Below are 12322 nucleotides of genomic sequence, written 5' to 3' on the forward strand. Positions count from 1 at the left end.
ATAATTTACTGAATCTTACTTTAGAATCAAATTATAGTCTGGAAAAATTTAAAAAAAAAAAAAAAGGATAATTTAGGGCTTGTCTGTTTCATATCCCGTTTTGGACATTTAATAAGAGTAATAACTAAGGGTAGTTTTTAGTTGTCAGAGCTGTGTGCTTCCTTAAACTATAATTTGGATAGAGAGGTGCTACTTTTCCAATTTCCTGTACCAACCATAATAATGTGATCCAATTCAGGTGGAAAATAGTATTTCTATATTTGTCCTGACAATAGGAATGTGTTCAAATAAATGAATGTAAAAATAATATTTTTTTTTGGGGGGGGGGGGTTGGAGGAGGGGCAGTATTATGCAGAGATGTACAAAAGCAGAGATTGTGACAGGTGAGGTGACATCACCTTGCCCTTAACAGTAATGTTAGAAGCAAGGCCACAAATACAGCAAGCACCCTACAATTCATTGCCTTCTTTTTGAATTTCTTTGTATGAGAATGGCTATAAATACTCCTTTTGTTTATTTTGCAACCCAAGGGCAAATCTGTGATAGAGACAAGAATCTGCAGCCACAGTTAGAGAAGACTCAGCATTCTACCCTACTGTGCTGTTAATAGGAGCTTCTAAGTACTTTTGAGATGACCTGAAAATAAATCAGTGCAGCTTTTATGTTTTATGGACAGTTTTACTGAAGGCTTGGTGGGAGGGAGAGGGAGTAGAGAAAAATGTGTTTGTAAACAAATCTTCAGAAGCAACAGTTTCTAAAGAAGGTATATCATGTAAATATGTGGGTAAAAGTTGCACTTAAGTAAATGCCCAATGTGAAATCCATATCTAAATTAGAATCAATTAGCTTGAAAACGTTGACTGGCTTGCAAATCAACGTTGAGAAGTCTCTGATGCTTGCCATTTGCAGTAAAGAAGGATGATGCTGGTCTAAATACAACTTGAGGCTACTACTGCAAAAAACTTCACTCATCTGCTTTTCCGTTTCATTTGAAAATAGACCAATGAAAACTGCCTGCAGTCAATGGACGTAAGTAGCACTTGATTTTATCAATGAAGAATGACATAGCATGAGGAACAAATCTCAGCTCAAATCTATAATGCAAGTGAAAGATGGAGATACTGGGACCTCCCCGGGACACAGATACCAGCACACGCATGCCAAGCAGACAGGTATACCATGCTCTCTTTTGAACTTCTGTTTAAAATTAGATGATATTTTTCTTCATTATTTCTTTTTCATCATTCCTCCCAATTTTACTTCTATTCCTGAACCATTTGTAGCTATTTTTGTCTTCTTCCAATGTTATTTTTGTTAAATTATTGATTTGTTACCCACTAGCTTTATAAGAGCTTCATATACCTTTTTAGTTAATTTTGAAATGCTCAATACCCTCCTGAAAAGGAGGCTATTTGATCAGCAGAACATTATATGCAGCATTTCTAATAATGTTCACGTGTACATGAACTTCTATAATGCCATCAGTGTTGTTCACCTTACTGGAAATGCCTCATGCATGTTTGGACTGTATTTCTCATCCAAGGGTATAGGAAACCAATGATCGTTTTGAGTATTTAATCCATTATCACTTTTTGTAACTGAGATCCCAGACAGAATTCTTATTATTCTTTATTTATGACCTTGCAGTCGTATCAATTGATTTTTCCCCCATTACCATTACTTTAGCTCCCAAGGTCATTCGCTACTTCTAATATGACCTCTCTGTATGAATAATTCATCTCAGTAACATACTGAGAGACCTCAGTGACATATTTGTATTTTGTTCATAAAGTTTATGAATGAAAGTATTAAATTAGTACTATCTGAAGATGGCTTTTTGAGAACTCCACCTAGAAACTTACAAGAACTTCTGGTCCAGTGCTGTTGCTTCAGCGTGTGCAAAGAAGGCAAATTCACAGTATAAGTGGCATCTTTGATTGCATTTTCCATATAACATTTCAGAAATACTTGCAAATGTTAAATAACCTTGTTTCTAATTCAACAAGTTTGGTTACTTATCTATAGGATCACTGGAAAGGAATAAAATTATTTTAAAACCTAAAGAAATTAATAGAAAATGATGTAGCCTTTTTCTTTGCATCTGCAATAGATGCAAGCATACAAAATATTGTTAATTCTCTTTGTCTGAGAAGGACAGTACAGGGCAAACTGACAGCAAATAGTTATCTTTCATTTAGAAAACTGCAAATCTGAGCTTCTTCTTTCTTTGAGAAGAAAAATAATACGGTTCTGTATAACAATATAAAGCAATGCTGACACCTACAGAGAATGTATGTAAATATCAACTTTAGAATTTGCATTTTGTGTGATAATTCCCAGAAATACTTGGGAAAAGAATAAATGGCTTAGAGGAACTTAAAGAAAATAAATCATTATTTTATACCTATATCAGTCCTTGGTAAAGCAGATAAAACTTTGAAAATAAACATATGCTTCAATTTTTTTTCATTCCCTTTGAGCTATTCAGCTTTCTTCATGCAGATATGCATAAACAAATCTGCTAATGATTCCCCTAGGAAGAAATTGAAGGAAAAAGTAGAGTTTATACTGGTGCTTTTTCTAAAGCTATGGGCAGTGGATGGAATGATCTATTTGGTTCAATAGCAGAAATATAACATGCTCCATGTAGGTGGGAAGGTGGTATTGATGTATGCTTTCAACTGAATATTTTTTTTAAATAAATTGATTCACGCTGCTGCGGACCCATGAATTAAGCCATCAATATGATGGCCATTAGTGCACAGAAGCTGGTTTGCTGCTGTTTCTCCATTTTTCCTATACTCTGACCAAACAGTACAGATTATATATGTGTAACAGATTACTGTAGCATTGCTGGGTTTTGAAGGTTCTGCAATCAGCCAAACAGGCCTCTAAAATCTTCCATTCCATAAAGGTTGGTCACACGTGGAGCAAAGTTTCAGAAAAATTAGCCTAACACTGAAGATAAGTTACACAGAGGAGGCAGCTCTCCTATGAGCATTTGTTCACCGATGCACTTTTATGGGTCATGCAAGCTATAATACTTGCTCCAGTGGCACTGAAAGATGGACTTCCTTCCTTCAAAGCATGTGGCAGATGACATATACACAGGAGATATATAACTAATAATGAACACTCTGTAACAGCAAAAATTTGCCATTTTTCTCAGGAGAAATTCATAGGCTTAATGGGGAAGTACCTACCTAAAAATGGTGAGTTCGTAAAGTGACTGAGGAATGGAAGAAACTAAGCAACTTAAAAGAAGCTTTGGAAAGAGGAGAGGTGGCTTGCCCAACATTCAGCTATCCATGCTGCTATTGTGCCAACACCTAGGAGGATTACAGCTCCCAAAAAAAGTGGTTAATGAAGCTCAGAGTAGGTTTCCAGATCTGAAGTGCTTAAGAATTTTTAGTTTTGGTTTTATGACTTGGACCCAACTCAACTTATGAGTAAGTGGAAACTAGGAAGACTGAATGACTGGAAAGCTTGCCTTTGAAATTAGTATACATATATATTTGTCTTAAGTGAAAAGGGCTACAAATCACAAAGCAATATTATTCATTAAAGGGAAATCATAATTATTTTGATGCAAAATAATGAATAAAAATTCCTCATTTTAGGCTTCTACTGCTTCTTTGGAATCAAGTTTCCATGTATAATATAGAATATATCATATGATAGTCAGAAGTGTCTTTGAAAACTGGGTGTGTTTTAAATGTTTTATATCCTAGAATCTTTTGTCTTTTTGTCTGGTTGATAAGAGTACTTTAGAAGAGATCGCTAAGGTCTTCCCACAAGAAAAAAAAAAAAAAATCCATTTGGAGTAGTTAATGTATATTTTCATTTCTATTGAAAAACACCAAAATTAAAACTTGGCATCTTTATTTTATGTCTAGGATCGAGTTGTTTAGGTCATTTTAGTAAATTCCAGATATAAAAACATCAGGCTTACCCACTTTCATACATAACTTTCATACATAAACGTGCACACGTTGAAATGTGTAAAAGTGATGGATTTTTGTGTATATACAAAAATATAATGAGAAGGGCAGTGAAGCTGGTGAAGGGTTTGGAATACAAGTCTAATAAGGAGCGGCTCAGAGAGCTGGGATTGTTTAGTCTGTAGAAGAGGAGGCTCAAGGGAGACCTTATTGCTCTTTACAACTCCCTAAAAGGAGGTTGCGATGAGGTGGGGGTTGATCTTTTTTCTGCGTAATTAGCGATAGGATGAGAGGTAATGGCCTTAAGTTGCACTGGGGAGGTTCAGGTTGGGTATTAGGAAAAACTTCTCTGAAAGCAGTGGCACAGGCTGCCCAGGGAGGTGGTTGAGTCACTGTCCCTGAGGTGTTCAAGAAACGTGGAAATGCGGCACTGAGGGCCAAAGTTTAGTGGGCAACACTGGTTGTAGGTGGATGGTTGGAGAGAGGATCTTAGAAGCCTTTTCCAACACTGACGGTTCTGTGATTCTGTGAAATATTCCTATGCGTGTTTATGAATATCAAGTTAAAGATAGTGGAATTCTTTTGCTAAAGAAATACTGTTTCCTCTTCAAAAGGTGCGCGTCTCCATTTTCAGCTGAAGTTTTTAATGCACATTGAGCAAAATCATTGTTCTAAACTGTTGCTTTGGTGGATATGATCACGACTTCAACAGCAAGAAGCAAAAAACTTAGCTGTCAAGTTTGAACCCTGTGAGGTAATCTTACCTGTGTTTTCCTACCGCCATCCGACAAAAAAAATATAGTTTTTGTAGTGAATATTGATACTTGCAAAGGCTTAGGCCTTGTCTGTAGCGATGGAGGAAAGCTCGCTGAAGTACAGCCTGCAGTTTCCCTTTTTCACGTTTTCTAGAGCATCAAAGGCAGCTGTTATCTCTCAACTTTCCACTCTTGCCGTGAGTTTATACAAATAGCAGCTTCTTGTGAAGTTGCCATACAATCAGCGCATGGTTTCAATGCAAGTAAAGGCAACGCATTGCTATGCTTTTACAGTAGCATTTTGGTCCGTTAATGGGGAAAAGGGAAGTCCCTGGAGGTGAACTTTGCTGGCAGCAGTGCAGCTGCTAGGCCTGGATGCCTGCAGGCAGGGCTTCGGCCACGCTTGGTTCTCACTAGGGGTCGCAGGATGCCAAAAAATCGGCATCCACTAGCAGGGGCAGGGATGGCAGGCCGCTGGGGATGACCCTCGGTGCCATCGTTTGCAGGCTGAGGGAAGCCTTGGGACAAGGTGCAGGTTCTGTGAGCTGTGAGCGCCTGCTGCTCTCTGTCCTTGTGGCTTGCTAAAATGAGGTTTGCTCAGGACAAGACGTTTAAGTCTGAGAAAAGAATGGGGTCTAATTAATACCAAATGCACATCAATTCTGTAAGAAAGGCCTCATGCTGGTATGGTTGAGATTATTTTTGTTGCTGAACATGATCTGGCTCGGAAGTGGAGATCTGGGTAGGCACTGTTTGCAATGTTATGCTCATTAAATGCTCACTGATGGAAATGAATAATACATTTTGTTTGTAAGCAGCAGCCCCTTCTTCCACAGCAAAGTCCGTTCTAGCACTTCTCCAGCACAGCACTTGGTTGATGTGACTAGGTCTATGCTCTCTGAAGGGCTCCATCACAGATGTTGTCTATGTCAGTAGTTTATCTTTTGAAAGTTCTGATACTAAAATCTAATGATACTTCTGGGTTCAGAAGACAGCTTTCTCATCTAGTTTGCTGCTGGTTACTAAACCAAATCTTACACATGTTCCTATGTCTTTATTTTCCCAAATAAATACCATTACTGCAGTGATGGTGAGGGTGCAAGATAGAAAAGAAACATTATTAAACACAAGATCCAAATCTGCTGATGGAGAAAATGAGCAGAGTAGAAAAATTTGTTCATTAAAGCAAATGGAACTTGGACAAGAGTAGGGAATACATTACAAGTGTAACAAACAGCCTTATTATGAGTTAGAGAAAATATGCATATATCATAAATAATTTGACACTTGGTATCAATTGAAATATTCATTTCTTGTACAAATAGGAGCAAAAATGAATGGAATATTGATTTTCAAAGACATGAGTGAAAACAGTGGCTTTTAGCCTATGTAAACACACATAGAGGGAGAAGGAAATAGGCTTGGGAAGGAGAATCAGTTGTAGAAGACTTTTTCATAAATCAAAGATAATTTGAAGCATATAGAAGTCAAGCTGTTAGTTCAATGCAGTTAGCTCTTAAGACAGGAAAATTTGAGACACTACTCTCTATAAACATTTTGTGTAACTTCTCGGAGCCCTGGGCAGCCTGGTTGAGTATCAGATATGGAGGTTGGTGGCCCTGCATGTGGCAGGGGGGATGGAGCTTAGTGATCCTTGAGGTCCCTTCCAACCCAAGCCATTCTATGATTCTCTGCACACACAGTTGTCAGTAAAGGTCTTCAGACATTTGTGACATCTCTAGTACTGCAGATTGTGTAACTTTGGGAAGGCATCAAAAAGCAAATTGCATGGACTTAGTTTTCTAACTGTGCTGAGGGAAAACTACTGCAAGTTGAGATCAATGTAATATGCATTATCTATAGCAAATGATGATTGGGGGTTGCATAAAACTATCACTTTCATGACTGAAAAAGCAGTGGTGTTTAAAATAAAGTACAGTATAATCTCTGAATCCTCCAGAGAGAGATTGATTATTGCTGTATGATGCACCAGTTCTGTCTTGAAAGTAAAAAAAAAAAAAAAGAAAAAAAAAGAAAAGCTTATGCTGCACAATGTAGGAAAAGAGTCAATTCTAGCAAAGGACAATTGATAATAATAGTACAATAACTGTGGAGAAAGCTGGATTATGTGAATACAATTACATTGTTTTCCTTTACGATCTTATACTGCTGAGGATTAAAAAAAGGTACTAGCTATGACACTTTGGGTATATGAGGTGGGTTGTGGTTTTTTGTTATTTTTTTTTTAATTTCACTGTAAAATTCAGTGGGCACAGTACCACCTTTAATGATGAGGTATGTGTTAACTGCTGTAGAAATGGGTCATGTATAGAAATGATGTAAATATTACTGTATATGAAACAGTAACCACGGGGGAATGATACTGCTATCATTGGCAATGTTTGTACCTCGGTTTCTCGTTGCTTTTTAAGAGACAATTGCCATTCTTCCTTTTGGGAGTTGGTGGTACACTCTATTTACTTTCCGTGATCCTGAGGAAGAATACATTGTGTCTAGGTAAAATAGGCAATTAGCCCAAATAGGCAATTAGCCCATGGTTCCTCTGCTTGCTTTGCTTCCTTACCTCCAGTCTTACTGTTACCTGTCATCTCGGTAAGCTCGAAAGTGAATGTTAGTGATAAACTGCAGTGTAACTAGAACAGAGGTTTTCCTCTGAGCAGAGTATTGCTCAAAAGAGTGAATCTCGTTCTACCAGGTGCAGGCTTCTTCATCTTTTAGGAATCAGTAGAAGATCAAAATGTTCAGCAGCAGTCACTCAAGATCAGGCTCATTAGTGCCTTTCCTCTGTCAAAAAGCAGCGGCTGACTCGCAGCTATGTGACAGTAGGCTGAATACTGGAGGGTGAGATTAACCCCGTGCACCCAGCCAGCCTGCGAGTAGCAAAAACAACTTCCCAGCCAAACACCAACCTTTGTTAGACTTTGGAAGGCGAACATAATATAAATCATTTTGCTGAAATTGTTCTAGAAAATGTACACGTGGTGGTTTGTCATCCAAGCAGTAAACAAAATAAAAATTCTCGGTAATGTCAAAGTCATGGGTCCTCTTAGTGCCCCTTTATAAATGAGGGATGCAGAGGTGTCTTTGGTTGGATAAAGGCTTGCAATCTGAATTATTTAGAAAGAGTCTTTCAGTTTGGCTGGCACTGAACTAATTTATAGAAGATCTCTGGGTCTCTATACTCAGTGGCCAACACAGCCTGTATTGAGCCTGTATTTTTTTAATAACTTACAGACAGCAATTAGACCAAATCTGAGGCTGGCTTTTGTTAAGATTTCAGTGACTACCTTGGATTATTTTTATACCGTAGATTCCTTGTTTGAAGGTGACATGTGCTGCATATGTAAAATAATTAAAAGGCAATCAAAAGCCTATTCAGCTCGGCTTTAATCAAAAGGCTGTCTTGACATTTTTTAACCCCAGTAATAATATTTTTAAATTAATTAAATGCTTGCTAATACCTGAAGTAGAATCATATTTTTAAAATGTTACAAAACTCCAAATGTTTAGCGATGAAAAAATAAATTTTTAAAATATTTCAAAAGAATCCCAGATAGCTTTATGACAGTAATATTATTACTGTACATTAGTACTTGAAACTTCATTCCCAAAGAAATCATGTTCACCAGCTGCCACTGTCTGGAAAAGAAAGTGATCCTGCTCAAGTCACTGGAAGTTTGCTGCAGTCTTTGGCAACGAACAGCCTCTTGCAGAGTTGAGAACTGAATTGTGAGTGCTTCACCAACTCACAAAATTAAACTAAAAGCTTTGAATCCATTTTTTAACTGTACTGCTTGTGAGGTGATAAAGTAAACCAGACAAAATCAAGTTGGCAGACATTTACTTGTCAGTTTTTCATCTGGCAGTCTCTATCTGCCTTCTGAAGAACTGCAAGCTAAGCTCTGCTAAGCTCAGAGCTCATAGGCACAGTTTTTTAATTAAGACGAGGGCAGGATGCCTCCTAATACTTGGAATGCAGCTGGCTTCAGAGAAGTGGATATTTAGTATGACCTCCTATGCTGAACCTTCCAACTTTGAACATTGCTTTAACAATTAAGCTCTTCTGGCCCTATGTTTAAATAGCTGTCCACAGCTACTGCAAATTGATTTATTGCCTGATGGGGATCAGGGATGCTGAGCAAACACAGAACAGTTTCTAATTTAAGTACTGCACCACTGGTTTTGTTGTTGTTGCTTGATTACTTGTTTTAACATCAGCATGTGTTCTCAACTTAGCTTTATGCTCTTCTTCTGCAGTTTTAGAACTGTTACAATGGAGAGGGCAAAACTCACATAAAGTTATAAGCAAAGCTTCATAGTGCTTCTTAATAAAGTTCCCTGACATGATCTGTACAGAGATACTGTTTAAGTTGCTTATGTCCCTTTACTTAATTGTACAGATTTGGTATGATGCTTTTCATGTAGGTATCAGATGTAAACTGATTTTTAGTTTTCATTTCATGCTCTACAACTTTTATTTTAGAACGTTAGCTTAAGTTATCCAGCTATTTGAAAATGAAGATTGCAAATACATGGGCTTGCTTGTAATTAAATTTATAGCAGCATTTTTGGAAAAGCTTCAGTATGTGCAGCCTGTAGGAAACATGCTTAAATCTTGAATGGAACAGAAGGGAACACGGAGTGGACGGATGTATCCTTTCTTCCTTTTTAACATTACTATGGATTTAAATACCACCACAGTCAGCCTTGAATGTGGTTTTAGCAGCTATCTTACCTGAATATCTCATCTGCAGCGGTATTGTACCATGATCAATTTGATCTGTGCCTTGCTTGGTTCTGGGGCTGAGAAAATGAGATGCTTTCATGTGCTCAAAGTGCCTTTGTTGTAGCTATGGGATGATGGGGCAGGTGGTCTGACATGATTAGGGAAGAAGAATTGATCTTGCAGTATGTAGAGTTGGCATAAAACTTTTTTCTAAATCTTCTTTCACTAGAAAGTGGTTAGGAGAAATCAGCAGAGAGAATGGCAGGCATATTTTGGGACCATGACATTGTTTGCATAAGGAAACCAGGCCTAAGATGTCACAACGAAGAGACAAATGGAGGGTTGCAGGCAAGAAAAACTGCTGGAACAGCGATGTAATGGCCATAGCAAGGGTAACTCTGGGTTGATAAATAAGGTCGAAGAGCAAAACCAACTTTTTGGTGCACACCTGGAGCAAAGAACAGACAAGGAAGGTGGCTGTTGACACAAGGAAGTTAAATCAGGTGAGAAGTCATAAGAAAAGGATCAGCTAGAGAACGAGAGTGAAAAGAAACAAACAAAAAATTGCACAGCTGAATGTGCATCTCAGAGAGTGAGGAGTTCCAGAATAAGATTAAAGAAGAGTGCAACTAGGACAGTTGGAACAGTGATGAGAGTCAGACGCTAGCAATAGCGAGATAAGAAAAACAACACTGGGATGAAGAGCCAAGAGTGAGGAGAGAATGAATACAGGTTAGAAATAACAAACGAAGATAAGGCAAAACAGGGACGCAGGGAACAAGCAGATGGGACTGTGCTATTAGAAAGTGCCTTCTCACGGATCTTGGGACTGAACCCAAGGTTCTTTGTCACTCCTCTGTCACTGAAATGCAACGTTGAGGAGACTTAATAACTCTGTATGCAGAGTAGGATCTGAAGGACTGTGGTGAACAAAGCGTTGGCCGTGCTTTCGGAAAAAAAAGCAACAGAAAACACAACACTGAAGGGCTTCTTGATAATTCAGTAGAAAAAAAGTTGTATATGGATATACAGTGAAAAACTGTTTCATAATACATAAGTAGATATGGGAGAGAATGGAGAAAATAGATTTAACAGGTGAGCTTGCTGCTGCTAAGATAATGACTGCTTGCTTTTTAACCTCAAAAGTTTGGTTTTAGTTTATATTATTTACTCGGTGTATATACCTTCCCTAATGAATAATTTGGAGAACTGGGGACTCCTTCAGCATAGCTTTGTGTTACTGGCACTGTCGGGAAAAGCAACGGGCTTATCAGGAGATAAAGCAGGAAGGTAACGAGCTCCCTCTGAGCTGCTCCACCTCAGCCTCTGGAGCAGTGCTGCAGGCCCCAGGAGCAGAGCAGAAATGGTCTCCAGCCTTCGCAGCCGTCAGCATGTGCTGAGCTCAGTGCTTGTGAATAAGCCTATTGTGTCCACCCACCTCAGACTGTCTACGGGATCAAGGCCTAAACAGGAGACAGATAGCCAAAGAATGAGGAGGAGGTGTGAGCAACCGTGTTTCAGATGTGGATTTATATATTTTTTTTTAGGTCTGTGGTTGTGTCTGTCTTTCGTGCAGATTTGTCCTTTTTAAAAAAATCTCTTTGTTTGTGTGGGAAGAGCAGAAAAGCCTCCAGCTTTCAGGATACAAAATAAAATATCCCTGCCACTCGTCACACAACCTCATTTACCATTATCTGTATTCTCTTTAGGAAACCTAAAGGAATAGGGAAGATGCTCAGAGTCCTTGTTGTTGCTGTTGTGTTCCTTCGGTTGGTTGCATTCCAGCTCAGCATTCTGGCTTTCTGTCCGTTCGTTTCTTTGGAAACGGCTGTAGGATGGATTTTTGATTGACTGTGTTGTCAGATGGATTATCAGAGTTGTGAGCTTTTTGGAATGGTAGACATGAACGTGTGAGAAGAAAAAAATATATATATTTTGTACTTAAACCATTTCAAAATTTTGCATAATGAAAAAAGCTAGATGGAATATTTAACGGGTTACTTAAGGAAAAAGTTTGTTTTTGAAAGATGTCAACTAGTTTTGTGACTAGGAAAAAAAAAAATAAATATGGAGAAATGCGACCAATGGGAGTATTAATACCTAAGCAATGTAGGATAGTTTCTGCAGAGACACAATGGTTATTTTAAACAGCAGTTTGAAGCTGTAGCTGCTCTGAATTCAGGGCAGAAACCAGCTTTTAGCCCGGCTGGTACTCGCACAGATTTGTTATAGCACAAATGTGTGCAGATCTCTGTGTGATTCCCATCTGTAGTTCTGAGGTTGTCTTCTGCCTGAGACAGGGCTGGGTGGTGGCAGCTGTCCCCATGCTCCTGGTGGCTCTGCAGTGCTGGAGGTTGGGGCTGGGGGACACCAGCACACACCTTGCTGCAGGAGCTCATCTCCTGCTGCACAGAGCCCTGTAGTCATCTTTCTGGGAGATGGACAAGGATCACACGTTGTATACTTCTTTTCTTTCTTTAGAGCAATCAGAAAAGTCAGTGTTTCTGCAGCACTGCTGACTAATGAGGATGCTGGATGGACTGAGGGTGTTTCTGTTGTTGCATTGAGGTGCATGGGCCTGGGAGAGATAATGGATTTTTTACAGGTGCACATATGGAACAAGACCAGCAGAACAACCACATCAATGCAGGGAAGTCCAGTGTGTGAAATTAGCATGGAATAAATGATACTGGGGGTAAAACATCCCATCTGTTGACATGGGAAATAACAAAAGCTTAATTTCCAATTGGATTGAGCTGGTGTCTTCAGCAGAAGGTGGCCCCACTCTGTGGCACCGTTCAAGCAAAGGTGGCCATCACCCAAACCTGCTCTGCTGCAACGATGGGAAAGGCCACCAAAAGCTCCTTGGAGCCTGTGGA

The sequence above is a fragment of the Meleagris gallopavo genome, chromosome 4, assembly GCF_905368555.1.
Source record: "Meleagris gallopavo chromosome 4, MGAL_WU_HG_1.1, whole genome shotgun sequence".
Taxonomy (NCBI): Eukaryota; Metazoa; Chordata; class Aves; order Galliformes; family Phasianidae; genus Meleagris; species Meleagris gallopavo.